General features: G+C 35.6%; 1 long non-coding RNA gene across 1 annotated transcript in view; it reads right to left on the minus strand.

Moving 5' to 3' along the window:
* Positions 1-471: 471 nt before the first annotated feature.
* The window catches only part of LOC145539260 (uncharacterized), a 199175-nt gene continuing 187570 nt past the window's right edge, over positions 472-12076 (minus strand). Inside the window, exon 5 of the long non-coding RNA XR_014077676.1 lies at positions 472-4207. This is a non-coding gene — a long non-coding RNA (uncharacterized LOC145539260). The remainder of the gene's footprint in view (positions 4208-12076) is intronic.

Here is a 12076-nt window from a genome sequence, read left to right on the forward strand (position 1 = left end):
TAATTACTAATATGAAAACTCAGCATCACATTTTACTGACTTTTACTTTTGTTTTTGTATTCTTTTTGCCTAGGATGATTCAATTTCCTCAGCATATGACCTGCCTCTCAACACCCATCCCACAGAGGGCTCTGACTTCATGTGCAGTTTAGTCAGTTTACTTTCTACCACTGCCAAATAACTTTTATTTGAGAATTAGACTGGTACTTGAATACAGTCTCTCTGTTCTTCATTTTTCATTATGCTTGAGTATATAGATAATATTTAAAAAGATGTCAGTTAACCAGGTTTTGTAGATGATGTTTCTTTCTTCTTTTGAAGAATTCTTGGGTCATCTCTTTCTTCTTAGTGTTAGGAAAATTCACCATTATGTTTCTAGACATATGGGGCATTTTTACATTTATTATATTAGGCTTTAGAGAACTGTTTATGAAAATTTGGATCTTCTATCCACTCTTGAAATGTGCTGGATTTTTTTTTTTTCCTTTACGATACCCACAGTAGTTTTCCTCTATGTATTCTTCAAACATTTAATATTTCATTAAGAATCTTTGTCTAAAATATTTTTTTGGCTACCCACAATTAGATGTTAGTCATCCTATATTTACTCTCTGTGACTTATTTTCCCATAGCTTCCTTCTCCAGCTTTTAACCTTATATTTTGAAATATATCATCCAATTTTATGCTTACTTTGACAATGAATTTTAAGTCTAAGAGGTTTTTTCATGATTTTTTACTTATTTTTTGAGGGTATGAATTGATTTGCTATGCTTTTTAAATGTTTTCTCTTATCTGACGATACCCACCATACAAATCAAAGTTCATAAAAACATGACAAATTTAAAATGTGTGTGGCAAACCTTAATTAGACTTGCAGTCTGAAATAATACAGGGAGAGAAGATGACTGGCAAATGGATTCTAAAAGTCTTCAAAATACAGGTCTGTGCTATGTAATAGTGGCTGTTTTATCTAAACCTAAAAATGAGTAACAATTACAGTCCTTCTGTTTATCTATTACTAGAAAATCTCTCTTATGTTGGCAAGTCACACATGTAGAAAGTTGTCATATTTTCCAGTATTCTAATTCTGTCTCTAAAGTTTTTCTGTAAGTATTCCAACATTCATTGTGTATAAAAAAAAAATTGGGGTAGAAGTAATGTAGTGCCAATATATTAATATTAACATAGATACATTTTACACAAACTTTCTCCTTATTAATGTAATTTATGTTTATTCTAGATTGAAATAAATGTGAATATGCTTTGTAATAGAAGAAACATTTAACAGACTTGCATGTGAAATTATTTTCAGATTTCTCTCAAAAAATACATAGATTTATTTGTATGTAACCTGATAAAAGATAAATTCTGTGCTTGAAAGTCATTAAAAACACAAAGCAGAATGGCAGTTCACACTAATTCACCAATGTGTATCCCAGTGGTAATTAATTCAGCTTTTCGCAGAGATTCCAGAAACTAATTTACTATATTGTGAAGGCTTGTTTAAGAAAAGGCTTTAACATCCTCTCTCAAATCCACATCCTTGGATATACCCAATGAATAAATACAAGCTATGATTTACTTTGGAAGATTATTTTTTCTTAGGATAAAATGATTGATTCTATAAATATTTGCAAGTTTCATTTAAAATTCTGAATGCGCTAGGAGTCCCTAACCCAGGAAGAAAAGGAACATTAATTTTCCACCAAAACATTTTCTGCTCAAATTTCATATTTTAAAACATTAAAGAGAATCAAATTAGTTCTAGAAGAATAATTGATAAACATGTCTCTGCTTAATTTGTTAACTCAATTAGTATATGCTAGCATCATAGGATACCTGAAATACTGGTATTTTTAGAATCAAAAGGTCAAGGAAAATTAAAAAATTGCACAGTTCTTTCTATAAGAAAAATACCACAGAAATGAAATTATCCTGCAACATGTAAAATAATTCTTACTAAGAATCTATAAATTTCTTTGGGAAACTATTTTGCCAGAGATAACTTTTGTTTTTCTTTCTGTGCTTGTCACAGGACTTAAATTGTTTTTAATAACCACACACACACACACAAAATCCCTTCATCTTTCAATCAGTAAATGTAAGTTGATATAGTTATTTGATCTTCCTTATAAAAACAATATAAAAAGCAAGAATAGGTAGGTCACATTTTATGATAATCTTTTTTCAATATACCTATTAAGCATTTTATGTCGATGGCAATGGAATTTTCATATTAACACACTTCCTAGTATTCAAGACCTGGCAGAGGAAATGCATATGCAAACTCACAATTATGCAAAATAGAATAAAACAAATGCATAATGACTGTGCATTTGGTACAGATGTGGTAGGGTAGTTATAAGGTATGTGGAGATTTTAAAAATAATATCTTCATAAAAGATATGTATAAACACATTCCAGTTAAACAATAGAAACAGAAACTTAAATATGCCCACAAATACACATATTTCATTAGCAAGTATGCCTTTGGCCAACAGAACAATTCATAATGAAGAGTCCTAGGTTGAGAATACTAGCAGCAGTTAGAGTTCAGATTTGAACCCTTATATATATCAGACCAGATCTACCAGATCTGTCCTGAAACTCAATTAAAATGAAATCAGGAATATGATCAGAAACATCAGAAGTATTACAATAAAATATTTAAAATAACTAAAGATGTAAACTTGCATTTAGGGAGAAAAGCCAGGCTCAACTAGGATGCAAGTATTATGAATGAGGGCAGTGCCTGGCACTTGATTGCAGAGCTAGATTAGAAACTGGTAGAAATGAGGTACATCCAATGAACTTACAGAAATTCCCTCTCATCAGCTCTGAGCTATGGTCATGATGGCCATGATTTTACTTTCCCAGTTATATAGTGACTTTTCCTTCCATTATGAAAGCTTCATACAGTATCTCATGGGTTTTCACTATGAGACAAGATGTCACCCATAGAATGTTTTCATTTTGTTGTTTTGTGCAAGTTATGTATATAATTCATAGTTTGAAAATGTAGAGTGTTTGCTCCATTTTTCTGAATTTACAATACTTTGCATGACACATGATGTGATACATGTAAACTACTTTGTAAACTCTGAAAGTGTATATAATTTTGACTTTCTGTTATTTGTTTTAACAAGAGGAAAGAAGTTGTAGATACTTAGAAAGTGTTAGAACATGGCTGTAGTCAAAATGGTAATTGTTTCCCTCTGGCCTACACAGCACACAGCCAATATTCCACAATTTTTACCTCGCTTAAAGTAGTAACCACACAAGAAGAACAGACCCCTCGCACAGTCAGAGCACTGAAATAACCATGATAACATTTGTTACTGGAGAAAGAAAGAGTTTATACTTTTTTTTGAAGACATATCAAGATGAAATGTCGCTCACACTACAATCAAAAGAGGATGAGATGGTTGGATAGCATCACCAACTCAATGAACATGTGTTTGAGCAAACTCCAGGAGATAGCGAAGGACAGAGAAGCCTGGTGTGCTGCGGTCCAGGGGATAGCAAAAGAGTTGAAAAAGGCTTAGTGACTAAACAACAATACCACAATCATAATTGTGAATTTGGGGAGAAAAGGAGCAGATTAAAAAGGAAATAAATCCTACCTGTTATATATATAAGTATATATATGTATGTGTGTGTGTGTGCTGTGCTCAGGCACTTCAGTTGTGTCTGACTCTTTGTGATCCTATGGGCTGTAGCCTGCCAGGTTCCTCTGTCCATGGGATTCTCCAGGCAAGAATATTGGAGTGGGTTGCCATGCTCTACTCCAGGTGATCTTCCCAATGCAAGGATCAAACCCAGGTGTTTTATGTCTACTGCATTGGCAGGTGGGTTCTTTACCACCCTGAGCTACCTGGGAAGCAGGCAACTAGGAGAAAATATTTTGGATAGAACTATGGAGAAGGCGATGGCACCCCACTCCAGAACTCTTGCCTGGAAAATCCCATGGACGGAGGAGCCTGGTAGGCTGCAGTCCATGGGATCGCTAAGAGTTGGACACAACTAAGCGACTTCACTTTCACTTTTCACTTTCATGCATTGGAGAAGGAAATGACAACCCACTCAAGTGTTATTACCTGGAGAATCCCAGGGACGGGGGAGCCTGGTGGGCTGCCATCTATGGGGTTGCACAGAGTCGGACACGACTGAAGCGACTTAGCAGGAGCAGCAAGGAGTTTTAATTGTCTAAAAAGTAACAAAAGTAGACAGATGTTAAGGTAGATACTATTTCAGTAATTTTTTTATAGTCAGATACCATGGTTAACGTGTAACAAAACAATTGGGTTTCTTTCTCTTTGTACTGCCTACCTCCAAAATAATGACAAAAAGAATCAGTTCAGTTCAGTGGCTCAGTCGTGTGTGACTCTTTGTGACCCCATGAATCCCAGCACGCCAGGCCTCCCTGTCCATCACCAACTCCCAGAGTTTACCCACACCCATGTCCATCAAGTCAGTGATGCCATCCAACCACCTCATCCTCTGTCGTCCCCTTCACCTCCTGCCCCCAATCCTTCCTAGCATTAGGGTCTTTCCCAATGAGTCAATTCTTCGCATGGGGTGGCCAGAGTATTGGAGTTTCAGCTTCAATATCAGTCCTTCCAATGAACACCCAGGACTGATCTCCTCTAGGATGGACTGGTTGGATCTCCTTGCAGTCCAAGGGACTCTCAAGAGTCTTCTCCAACACCACAGTTCAAAAGCATCAATTCTGCTGCGCTCAGCTTGCTTCACAGTCCAACTCTCACATCCATACATGACCACTGGAAAAACTATACCCTTGACTAGACAGATCTTTGTTGGCAAAGCAATGTCTCTGCTTTTTTTTTTTTTTTGTCTCTGCTTTTAAATATGCTATCTAGGTTGGCCATAACCTTCCTTCCAAGGAGTAAGCGTCTTTTAATTTCATGGCTCCAATCACCATCAGCAGTGATTTTGGAGCCCAAAAATATAAAATCTGACACTGTTTCTACTGTTTCCCCATCTACTTCCCATGAAGTGATGGGACCGGATGCCATGATCTTAGTTTTCTGAATGTTGAGCTTTAAGCCAACTTTTTCACTCTCCTCTTTCAATTTCATCAAGAGGCTCTTTAGTTCTTCTTCACTTTCTGCCATAAGGGTGGGGTCATCTGCATATCTGAGGTTATTGATATTTCTCCCGGCAATCTTGATTCCAGCTTGTGTTTCTTCCAGCCCAGCGTTTCTCATGATGTACTCTGTATATAAGTTAAATAAGCAGGGTGACAATATACAGCCTTGACGTACTCCTTTTCCTATTTGGAACCAGTCTGTTGTTCCATGTCCAGTTCTAACTGTTGCTTCCTGACCTGCATACAGGTTTCTCAAGAGACAGGTCAGATGGTCTGGTATTCCCATCTCTTTCAGAATTTTCCACAGTTTATTGTGATCCACTCAGTCAAAGGCTTTGGCATAGTCAATAAAGCAGAAGTAGATGTTTTTCTGGAACTCTCTTGCTTTTTCAATTATCCAGTGGATGTTGGCAATTTGATCTCTGGTTCCTCTGCCTTTTCTAAAACCAGCTTGAACATCTGGAAGTTCATAGTTCATGTATTGCTGAAGCCTGGCTTGGAGAGTTTTGAGCATTACTTTACTAGCGTGTGAGATGAGTGCAATTGTGCGGTAGTTTGAGCATTGTTTGGCATTGCCTTTGTTTGGGATTGGGATGAAAACTGACCTTTTCCAGTCCTCTGGCCACTGCTGAGTTTTCCAGATTTACTGACATATCGAGTGCAGCACTTTCACAGCACCATCTATCAGGATTTGAAATAACTCAACTGGTATTCCATCACTTCCACTAGCTTTGTTCATAGTGATGCTTTCTAAGGCCCACTTGACTTCACGTTCCAGGATGTCTGGCTCCGGGTGAGTGATCACACCATCGTGATTATCTGGGTCATGAAGATCTTTTTTGCACAGTTCTTCTGTGTATTCTTGCCATCTCTTCTTAATATCTTCTGCTTCTGTTAGGTCCATACAATTTCCATCCTTTATTGAGCCCATCTTTGCATGAAATTTTCCCTCGGTATCTCTAATTTTCTTGAAGAGGTCTCTAGTCTTTCCCAATCTGTTGTTTTCCTCTATTTCTTTGCATTGATCCCTGAGGAAGTCTTTCTTATCTCTCCTTGCTATTCTTTGGAACTGTGCATTCAGATGGGAATATCTTTCCTTTTCTCCTTTGCTTTTTGCTTCTCTTCTTTTCCCAGCTATCTGTAAGGCCTCCTCAGACAGCCATTTTGCTTTTTTGCACTTCTTTTCCATGGAGATGGTCTTGATCCCTGTCTCCTGTACAGTGTCACGAACTTCTGTCCATAGTTCATCAGGCACTCTGTCATCTTTAAATATTATCAGAATGATAAGAGACCTTGTGTAATACTATTATTTACTTCCACACACTTAAATTACATTAGGAAGTACTCAATATAAAGCTCTGTGACTTTAAATGACTAAGTATTATAGCTAATAGTATTTGCTAGACATTTCAGTCAACTGAACTTGAAAGTAAAACTAATTTCAGCCATACTGTACTTGTGCATTGTTTGCCAGGTTTTCCACAGGATTTAATGTGGGGGAATAATTGTGTTTTACAAAGACTATTTGAAAACTGTCTATATCGTTATTCTTGTTTTATTAGTACTACTATTAAATAATTCTATTCTGCATGTTATTTATGGATCTGTTTCTGTTGATTGTTTTTTTCTCATTAAGATTCATATCCTCATGCTTCTTTACATGCCAGGTAATTTTTTGTTTTAATAGAATATCAGACATTGCAAATTTTAGGTAATGGTCTAAGAATTTTTGTGTTCTCTGAAATATCTTTGGATTTTGTTCTAGGATTCAGTTTAGGTACTTGGAAACAATTAGATACTTTTGATTCTCCTTATGCTGTGTTGGATGAGCCCAAAACAGCCTTTAATCCATGGTTAATTTGGACCCACTACTGAGGAATCTACTTGATGTCCCATGTATTTGAACAACTTCCTACTCTGGTTGTTCAGAACATGAACTATTTTCAGCTCTGTGTGATTATCAGTGGTTGTTCTGCCTGTTTATATCCAGGAGTCTTTTTCCAGTCATGAGATTATTCCTCATGAGTGTGTCTGAGCATTGATTCAGATGAAGTCATGAGGAAAATTCTATGAAGGTCTTAGGTACTCCCTCTCTGTGTATCTCTCTCCTCTCTGGAATTCTGCCTGATGAATTTTAGCAACCCTGATCTTCCTGAATTCTGTACTGTGTCTCCTCAATTCAAGGAGATGAGCAAGGCCTGACCCTGAATTTCTCCATGGAAATTTTCTCTAAGAATAGAGCTGGGGCAGTCTTAGGAATCATCTTATTATTTTTCCTTCTTTGAAGGATTACTGTCCTGAGATGTCTGTCATCCAGTGGGAAAAATATGTTTCATATACTTTGGACATTTTTGTTTATTTAAAGTGGGAAATAAATCCAGTCTCAGTTATTCCATCATGTCTAAAAAAATTTCCCCATAAAAATCTTTTTAAAATACTTTATCATCTTTGAAACTGTAATGAGATTTCATCTTTTTTTAACATTTTTTATTGTGTAATCACATTACCTAGAAATGTCTGTATTTTTGTTGTTAAATATTTTGTTAAATAATTTGTCAAGTATCTTTTAATTTTATTCTGTTTTATTTCAAGTTTTATCTTTATTAGTTCTTTGTTGAAGCATAAAATGTTTACTCTGAGTTTCCCCTCAGTTTCTTGAATTGAAAGCTACTTCAAAAATTATTTTATATTTTTCATGCTTTTTGAACAAATGCATTAAAATGTTCACCTTTCTTGCCTTTAGAAGAATAACTTGCACCTCTTTAATTTATTTTACTCAGTCTCTTGATTTAATCTAATTTAGGTCTCATAGGATGCTCTCTAAAATCTTCCATTTCCAGCTTTTTTCCTTGCCCATTGAGGCACCCTATATTATTTTCTCTTCTTGTGGCTTGAAAATTTATCTGTGATATGATAGCTTTGTTCTTATCCTTACAAAAGAAAAAGGAAACTCTGGCAAGATTATGTTAAAAGCTGACATACACCAGGATGCTATTCATTTTTTAAAGGTCTACACGTTGCCTTTTGAGCCATCCAGAATCCACAAACATTTATGTCTGAGTCACCAAGTGTATTTCTGTTTCTTTCTTGATAGTAGTGGGAATGGGTTTCAGTTCTTAATGACATTGTTTTTTTCTCTTCATTTTAATGAGCCCTAGAGAAAAATGAACTCAGGTAGTCAATGGCTATCTTGCCCCAAAAATTTTAGAATAATTTTAAATCCCTGTAGTGAGTTTATATGCCACATAGAACTCCATTCCACTACAAGACACATTCCCTCGGCTACCAGCAATATTGCCTGCTAATGGCTTATTACTGGATCCCCCTCCAGAAATTTTCTTCTGAAGGGAAACTGTCTTACCCAAGCTTATTCTCTCTCCCTGGGGTGGCCTTTGTCTAATACCTTGCTCCATAGTGCAGCCCCTGCCTCCATTCATGTCGACTTTGAAGGACCATGTGAGTCCTGGAGTTTCTAGTTGCACCCACTGAGGCTTTTGGTGCAAATTCATTGCAGTTCAGTCCCTCCCTCTGCATAAGCCAGCTTCCCTTTCACTCTGCCACAAGTTTGTTGATAACTTTGTTACAAAGGTGTGTACCCCAAGCTCAATTCAATGTCTGTTTCCTTTAGATTTAAACCTAAGACAAACTTATTTAATCACCTTTTATATCATGCTTAAATTTTCTGATTTACAATCTTTACATGTACAGATTTGTTGATTTTTTTCATCTTTGTTCCTAAGTATAATAAAATGGCATCCCCTAAAAAAACCCAATATATTCAGTAACCAAAGATTTGTGTCTAATCTTCCTTCTCTCCAAGGAATTTAGTACATTAATTACCCCCTTTCTCAACTCTTCTCTGAGTGTGAGTGATAGGCACTCAGTCATGTCTGACTCTTGGCGACCCCATGGACTATAGCCTGCCAGGCTCCTCTGTCCTTGGAATTCTCCAGGCAAGAATATTGAGGTGGGTTGCCATTTCCTTCTCCAGGGGATCTTCTAGACCAAGGGATCGAACACAGATCTCCTGCACTGCAGGCCGATTATTTACCATCTGAGTCAACAGGGAAGCCTACTATTAAGAGCCATTTCTAAGTATAAAGACAGTCAACTTAAAAAGTATCAGTGGATACATGCTTGACTTTATTTTATAATCAATAGACAATATATTAGAATATGTAATGAATCCATATACCTTTTCCAAAGGAACACCTGAGACAGAAGTAGCAATAAAGTTATAAATGACAGTCATCAATCAGGTGAAATAATTTAGATGAAGCTTGTCTCTCTCAAAGGGAGGGGGACTGGGCTAGTAGTCAGGAAGGAAATACAATGTGCTTTTAACTTTGTATGAAGAATAATGTGCAGTTCCATGTTGCTGAACATAGTTCTTTTGTTGCCACATAAATCCTCTGCTTCAAATTACTGTCCAAATTCATTATTAAAACTCTGTTTCTGGCTTTTGTTTTAGAATCTGTTACTTTTGTTGCCACCTCTTGATCTCTGTCCTCTGAAGCTTCTACTTCTTTCCCGCTGTCTCCTGATACCTTGGCTGCACTGTTCTCTGAAGCCTGGATTGCCTTCTCACTGTTCCCCAAAGTTGCCATATACTTCCCAAGGTCCTTCTAGCTCTGGTTGCTCCATGGCCACAGAAAGCTGCCACTGCCATGAATCATGCCATTTTTCCTGTATTTTTGTTACTGACGCAGTTTGGATATCAAAGCAGACACCCTGCTTTCCTTTGAGAAAGACCGTTCCCTTCACTTTGAATCAATATCCTCATCCAGTTGCTCTTTAAGTTCTTTCCAAGCATAACTAATGTTTGGGATTTCAATTGAGCACCGCATCATGCACATTTCATTCATCTTCAAAACTTTATTCTTTTATCCTTCATTACCTTTTAGTTATCACCCTACCTCATTCATTGACCTTAAAAACTTTTGCAAAAGTGGTTTTTCACTCTCTCCATACAATCTAAAATAATTTTGACTAGGTTGATCAAATCATTCCACCTGTGTTAAAAATGCCCACGCTATGAGAGCAACAAGTAACTTTTTTGCTAAAGTAGATCATTTTAAGGATTTTGATTGATTTGTTTTTAGTAGGAATAGATTATAATCATGATTCCCTTTACTGTGAAGCTCTTTCCTCCCTTGATTTCTATGAAAAATCTTCCTCTGGATACTTTTTCCTCAATATTCTTAGTTATTTTCTTTACTATTCCATTCCATAACTACTAGCATTTCTCAAAGTCTGACCGTGTTGGTCTTCCCTTCTCATCCTGTGTAATCAGTTGACTATAAGCTATATGCTGATAACACACAAATTTGTCTAAATCTCATACCTGGATTCCAAATTGAAATATCATATTAAAACTTACCAATTCCAATAGGATGATCATGGACATCTCACAATTAACATGCTGAACAAAACAAAAACAGTTCCATCAGTCTCTCTCCCAGATGTAAACATTTTCTTTAATTGCCTGCTGCAATAAATGGCACCATCATTTTGTAGAGTTACTCAAATAAGATCCTTGTAAAATATCATGCCTTATTTCTTTTCTAATCAATCATCAACACACATCAACAACTAAATTAACTATCAACTCTGCCTCCCTTAGCTCCATTTCTTTCCATACTGTTTAAAATTATGTCCCTGAGATTTCATACTTGGATATTGCAACTGTATTCAAATTGTTCTTTATGTCCATTTATCAATGCTTTCCAACTCTTCAATTCTCAATACAACCATCAAGTGATTTATTTCCTAATACTCAAAATTACTCCTATGAGTAAAATCTTTACTGTCACATCATTTCATACAGGAATACCAAATTCTTTAGCAGGACATATAATATATAACCTTACCAGTGAAGTGAACATCCAGCCACAGTACTTAATCCTTTACTACCTCAATTCCTGCTAGTGTCAGGTTTGTAAAGAATTTCTAATCCTGCCACTGGGATTAGTAAGTAGAACCAGTTCATTTCCAGGTAAGAATCTGATATATAAAAGGATGTGTGTCTTTATTAAATTGATACCATTTTCTAGTAGAAACAAGATTTAAAAACTTTTATTTACAGTTCCAAATGCTAAAAATAACCATATTAATTTTGCAAGATACCAAGTATTTTCTACTTAAGTCTTAAAGCATCCAGATAAATAAATACCCTCTTTATATTGTTGAAAAAAAAAAATACCTACACGAGTAGCTTTGTTTTGCTTTTTGACATGTTACTGCAATGCTATGAATCAAATGACATAGAAAGGATTCTTTTTTCCCCTGTTTTCTGACAATTTTAAATACTTCACATTTTTATTTTGCCTACTGACTTTCCCATTTTCACAGTAAATATATAAAAAAGAAAAGAATTACTGGAAATCAAAGTTTAAAAAATCAACATGAAATATTATATAATGAGATTTTTTTCTTTTGTTGAGGTAAAATATAAAGAATTCAATAATTTTATAAAATTTGGGAAATTTAAGATGATTAAATAAACATTTGGTATCACCCTATATGTGAGAGATCTCTGTTCTAACCATTCAATTATTGCTTTCTTTCAGTAACTCAGTAGTTGTCCCCCATTTGTTTTATGTGGAAATTAGGTACTTCATCTTTTTGTATTAAGAGTAGATATATGACTTAGTCCTCAATAATCACTGCACAATTGTCTATGGACAAACAGATTTGTTCAAATTCAGACACATGGCCTACTTTAAACAGTATCTCAACTGTTTTTCTTGAGGTTTTGTGAAAAGAATTGCTTTCTCTCCACTGAGGTGGTTCACTTCAGGAACAAGCCTACAATTCTAGCCATCATAAATTCTACCACCATTTATTTTTTCCTTTCTTTTGAGGATAAAATTCAAAGTCAAAAATCTAATGTAACAAAGTAAATCCAGCATTTATTGTGCCAAGTATTATATACATAGAATGCTTAAGAGATCTTAAAAGTATGA

The sequence above is a fragment of the Giraffa tippelskirchi genome, chromosome 2, assembly GCF_054371585.1.
Source record: "Giraffa tippelskirchi isolate mGirTip1 chromosome 2, T2T-mGirTip1v1.2.pri, whole genome shotgun sequence".
Taxonomy (NCBI): Eukaryota; Metazoa; Chordata; class Mammalia; order Artiodactyla; family Giraffidae; genus Giraffa; species Giraffa tippelskirchi.